General features: G+C 41.0%; 1 protein-coding gene across 1 annotated transcript in view; it reads left to right on the top strand.

Moving 5' to 3' along the window:
- Positions 1–5,894, top strand: part of LOC103811750 (protein sidekick-1) — a gene marked incomplete at both ends in the record, with an annotated part of 206,731 nt that overhangs the window by 119,557 nt on the left and 81,280 nt on the right. The window lies entirely within an intron of this gene.

Raw genomic sequence — 5,894 nt, 5'->3', positions numbered from 1 at the left:
GTCTCGAATTTAGTCTATGTTTCAAAATTCTTCAGCTTCTGAATAGCCAAGTGGTCTGACACACATTAATCTCTTCTTTATAATAATTTTAGAAAGAAAGGAGAGGATGGAGACAGAGCAGTGACACTCGAGGGTGTTCACAGTTGCCTGCAGAGAGGACAGCACCAGCTTTGGAGATGAGGCGTGATTTATTCATTTAATATTTTCTCTCACCGAAGATCAGTATGGATGCTCTGAGTTTGCAGAACTAATCCCCCAATCAAAAACCTGGGTAGGAGTCACCAAGCAGAAGGTGACAAAACCAGCTCAGTGTTGGGAGGCAAAGTCATCCCCATCACACACAGGCTGCAGGTGCTGGCTGCAGCCAGCTCTTCCCAGCCTGCCTTCCCTTTCATTTGAGCTGCTTACTATCATTTTAATCCCTTATCTAGATGCATTTTTTTTGTGTGTGTGTATAAGTGATTCATCCTTCTTCGTTCTGTGTAAGTAGTTTCAGGGGATGGTATGTGTAGGAGAGAAAGCAAGTGACTGTTCTGTTGTCAAGTGGACCCTGCAACGTTTTCTTACTGGTTTAGCTGCTCTGACATCTGATAGTTGTGCTCTACCACAGCCCATTGCCATCTGGATAGCAAAGTCCTATTGTTAAGGGTTATTTTGGGGGCAAATCTGACTAAAATGGGTTAATTACATCGAAACAATGCTGTCGCGTTCTGCCTAATGACACATTGCCAGTTCATTTCAAACTGACAACCCAAGGACATTTTGGGAAGTGACAGCATGTTTCTAAACCTAGGGGAGAATTGATTTCTTTTTCAAACAAAGTGAAATAGATGTCACTTGTATCTCAACAATATATAAATTCGTGTCTTAGACAATGACACGTTTCCTAATGTACCATTTTATCTTTCATTTATTCCCCCTAATTTTCCTTATTAACTGTAATTCTGTTGTGACATCTAAGTGTCATATTATAATGATAAAAATTTCAAATAAGAAGCAGCACAAAATGCAAAGTTTTGCAGGAAGAGACAAGAGCACCCCATGGAAATAAGCCACTGGGTTTTGTTCCCAGAGCAGTGAGTTCTTGTCATGAGCAGGGGAGGCTGTTTAACATCCATACAGCCAAAAACTGGGACCAACCCTCCTGGGAGAGGGCAAGAAGTCAGTGCAAGATGGAGAAGATGTCACACTCTTCAACTCTTCTCTTAACGTGGCACAGCAGGTAGGAAATCATGAGTACATTATGCAAAGAGCATTTGTACAGGCCAAGCAAGGTACAAACAACAATTTCTTTTTAACAATGCTGACACTACCCATCCTGCAGAAATACTAACAAAGAGCCTGGAGTAATAACTTCCCCTTAGATTTCTTTTTACAGTACTTGCAGCATTCTCTAAGCAGCATTTATGTACTGGGTATAAATAGGCAGGTACAAAAACCCATTCCATCTCGCGGAGAGGAGAGACGCTGGTTTATTCTCACTTCAGAAAATTAAATGCTTATCCATCTGTGGAATTATTTTTGAATGAATAAGTTTGTAGACTTTCTTTAGCTGGGTTATTGTTTGCTCTTTTGGAACATTCTTTGCTTTCACAGTTGTTTTGTTCTTGCAACAGAGGAAATACAGCAATGTGTATTTTTCTCCCCGCTGAGGTCTGAGGCAACCTTATATTATAAAATAACCAAAGATTGATAATCACAAAGGCTGCAAAGGGGAAGTTGTACTTTATTTAGAAAAACATCTGTGCTATAAAGGGGAAACAAAATTCTTTCTTTTGATAGAGAAATATTTCTTTGGGTTTTGAGCTGTTCTGTGTGCATGGTTTTGCCCTGCTTTTTTTTATTTTACAGTACTCCAAATATATAAATGAAATTTTATTTGCTTCTGAATGTCCATGACCTGAACAGCTCTACTTTTATTAAGGATTATCTCCCTTTATAGAAGACAGTGGAAAAGTAGCATGATGTGGTCAGGGGGATGGAGAAAGAACTTCAGACCATATGGAGTGGACCTGAGGCCTCTGATAACCTATTTCTCAAAATATTATTTTGACAAGTCATTCCATATGTTTGGTTGAGTTAGCTGCTGGAAGAAGGCTGTGGGGTATCTTCTTGTTTTTCAGATCTGTTCTCTTTATGTAAAGACTGGCAAATAGCAGACCTTTGGGAGCAAGGTAGCAATCTGGATCCCAAAACATGTTTCTCAGATATATATATTTATTTATAAAAATAGAATGCAGCAAGAGTTGACCTTGAGCTTAAAATACTGCTCAGTGAGTACTTCTTGGTTTGAGCAGTAAGTCCAACAATAAAGAATAAAAATGCCTATTTAGTTCAGTGTTACAGTGTTGTATCTCTAGAAATATTCTCCTTTAAGCCTTCATAGCCTGTAGAGCCTGGGATCTGAGGACAGGTTGTTGAACTTGGTGGGGTTTTCTTTTTCTTTTCAAGTTCAAATGATGTTTATACGTAGAGAATTTTAATCTCTGTTCTTAGAGTGGATTTTCTGGAGAAAGCTTTGATCAACACCTTGCTCATCCTCTAACTGCCAAAATGTATTTGCATGGCTTTAGCTGAGTGTCCCTTGTGGACACTGGTTAGGGAATGGTGGCCCAGCTGGTGGCCTGTACACGTTTACTGGCATCAAATATCTGCAACTCAAAAGCCCTTCCTTTCATTGTGAAGGGCAGATCAACTGTGGAACACTCCCAGGTTTGTCTTTTTGCTCCTTCTCAGTGAGGACAGGTTAAAATTCTTGAATCTTTTAGGAAGACCACAGGAATTTAAACAAGCAGCAAGGTGCAGTAGCTATCCAGGCCTAAGGAAGTCTTTAAAATCCAATAATATTTGTTATTTCCATGTATTTGCCAGGTATCTAATAGCATTCTCCTGAATCTGAGTTGATGCTGGAAAACGTCAACACTTTTTAAACTTGGAGCCTAACTGAAATTCAGTATTAATTTCAGCTTTATCAGAACTGTTTGTCAGATGATTTTTTTAAACTCTCTTTGAAACTATTGCCTCTTTTAAACTAAAAGAGGAGAGATGTAGATTATAAAGGAAGTTAGGAAGAAATTCTTCCCTGTGAGGGTGTTGAGGCACCGGCGTAGGTTGCCCAGAGAAGCTGTGGCTGCTCCATCCCTAGAAACGCTCAAGGCCAGGTTGGATGGGGCTCTGAGCAACCTGAGCTAGTGGAAGGTGTCCCTGCCCATGGAAGGGGTGGGACTGGATGGTCTTTGGATTGGAAAGGGCCTTATTCTGTGATTTCTGTATGTGCAAGTCTTTGCTTCCACTGTACCGCACCACAATATCAGGTTAATTTTAAGAAAAACTGCAAAGAAATAGATCTTAGCAACTCACAGATGATCAATTCTGTGTATTTGTTTTATGCTCTACAGAGCATATTTAATCTTAAATCTTCCCTGTGAAAATAGTGCTTCCATTATTGTTGTCATAAAATACATTGTTGAAGGCATTTATTAAAGAATTTTCCCCAAAGCCAGTGCAAATGCTTTTCTTTATTTAAGTCCAGTGAAGGATAGATGAGATTGTCTTTTTTCTCTTTTTTCTCTTTTTTTTTTGTTACCCCCCTTTCATTTCTAAGTAGAAAAGTGTTTAAACTTGTTACAAGTAGGAGAAGCAGCAACTAGATTGTGTCATCTTCTTTGTACCAAACTAAGGAGTTAAAAAATGCATTTATAAGAAAACCAATGTGAAGCCATAGACAAAGATACATTTGTAAATAGGAGGCAGCATTTTACTGTCTCCCATTTCTCTCTCTTGCTGCTGACAGTAAACCAGGATCTGCTGGTGAGGATTGCAGCATCTGAAATGACAGTGGCTCTCTGAACCCTGTGACACAGCCATGGCCCCAGCTCTGCTTTCCTCCTTCCTTTCTTCTCTCAGCTCTTGCCTCACCACTGATTTTTTGCGTTTCTGGACATTATTATTGACTGACAATTCTGGCTGATTTAACATCCAGTTACTGATGGGTGGTTTAGGAACTTAATTTGCCTTAAGACAGCAAGTGGTATAAATATCTAGGTACGTGAAGCATCGAGGCTGTAAAACCTAAAAAGTTCCTTTTTGTCCTCAGGAGAAAGTGAGTGTTGCTGTCTACTGCAGAAACCCATGCAACCCCTGCCAGGTCCCTCAAACCTGTTTCCTCCTGCCTAGTGCATGCCTGTTTGTGGTTAAAAGGATGCTTCTGTTCTGATGCACTAAAGTATATCGTAAAAATATACAACCCCTTAAAAGGCACTTCCATGATGAATTATTTTTAAGTCTTTTTAAACATAGGCATGTTTTGGGAGAGATTTGTTCAGCCTGGAGGGGAGAAGGCTCCAAGGAGACATTAAAGTCCCTTCCAGTACCTAAAGGGGTTTCCAGGGAGCTGAAGATGGACTTGGACAAGGGCCTGGAGTGACTGGACAAGGGGGAATGGCTTTAAACTGCCAGAGGGCAGGGTTAGATGGGATATTGGGAAGAAATTCTTGGCTGTGAGGGTGGTGAGGCACTGGCACAGGTTGCCCAGAGAAGCTGTGGCTTCCCCATCCCTGGAAGTGTTCCAGGCCAGGTTGGATGGGGCTTGGAGCATACCTGGTCTGGTGGAAGGAGTCCCTGCCCATGGCAGGGGGTTGGGACTGGATGGTCTGTAAGGTCTCTCCCCACCCAAACCATTCTGCCATTCTATGATTCTCTGAAAAGCCCAAAGGCTCTGGATGTTGGCTGCAGTGAGCTGCTTTCCCTGTTGCCTCTCGCATCACTTTGAAGATGACTCTGAGGCTAATAGATTCTACTGCTAGACCATGGATATTTTTTCCCCCTTTTAACTGCTGTTGAATAAGATTACACACTCTATCCACTTATATAGCCAATATTAAAGCTATCTGGTGAATTGAAATGCCACCTGAGTGTTCTTTAGCTAGCATAGCTTGAGGCTACATATTTTTTCATGTTAAAAGCTCTAATGATGTGCTGGATGATAAGTTTTCAGGCAGAAAGGAACCCCTCACTGTGCGTGGGGGAAGGTCAGGTCAGTGACAGAGACTGAACTTCCAAATTGCTCTTTTAGCACGAGGAGTTGTGAGAAGGGAATTTCAGAGTGTTGGAGCAGAAATTTGGTCTGCTTTTGAATTTAGCTGCTGCATCACAGGGAGCTGTGTAACTAAGCAGTGGTTTAATTTCCTTAAAACTGCATGAGACGGGACTAGAAATTTGGGTCTGAAGTAGTCCTAAGATACAAAGTAAGTCTGTAGACCTCAGGAAATAGAAAAGAGACGAACTCACCCCCCAAAGAGCTGTTGCTGGGTCACCTGCACTTAATGGCCTGTAGAAACAAGGCAAAATCAGGAAAAAAGGCAGAACTCCCATCCCTGTCCCAGTCCTTGGAGCAGAACTGGTGAGAGAAAAGCTAGAGACTGTGTCACTCTGAACCATCCCAGCCTTGCTGCCTCTCCAGGGGCACTGTGGTGTTTGTTGGTTACAGAAATACATTTTCTGTTTGTAAATCAACCATATTTAGGCCCCTGCTTCTCATTATGCCCAGGAGCAGACCCTAAAACCTCTCTATAAGGCTTTAGAGCTTTTCAACCTGTATTTTAGACTCCATTTTATCTAATAAAATATATAAATCTCCTCTTTACTGGAGCATCTACACACAAAAGAGTATAAATCTTCCTGTGGGTAAAATACATTTTCTGTTTGTAAATCAACCATATTTAGGCCCCTGCTTCTCATTATGCCCAGGAGCAGACCCTAAAACCTCTCTATAAGGCTTTAGAGCTTTTCAACCTGTATTTTAGACTCCATTTTATCTAATAAAATATATAAATCTCCTCTTTACTGGAGCATCTACACACAAAAGAGTATAAATCTTCCTGTGGGTAGAGTTC

Source organism: Acanthisitta chloris, unplaced genomic scaffold (assembly GCF_000695815.1).
Source record: "Acanthisitta chloris isolate BGI_N310 unplaced genomic scaffold, ASM69581v1 scaffold3721, whole genome shotgun sequence".
NCBI lineage: Eukaryota > Metazoa > Chordata > Aves > Passeriformes > Acanthisittidae > Acanthisitta > Acanthisitta chloris.
Note: the sequence above shows the minus strand (reverse complement) of the source record. Positions and strands in the feature narration are given on the sequence as shown.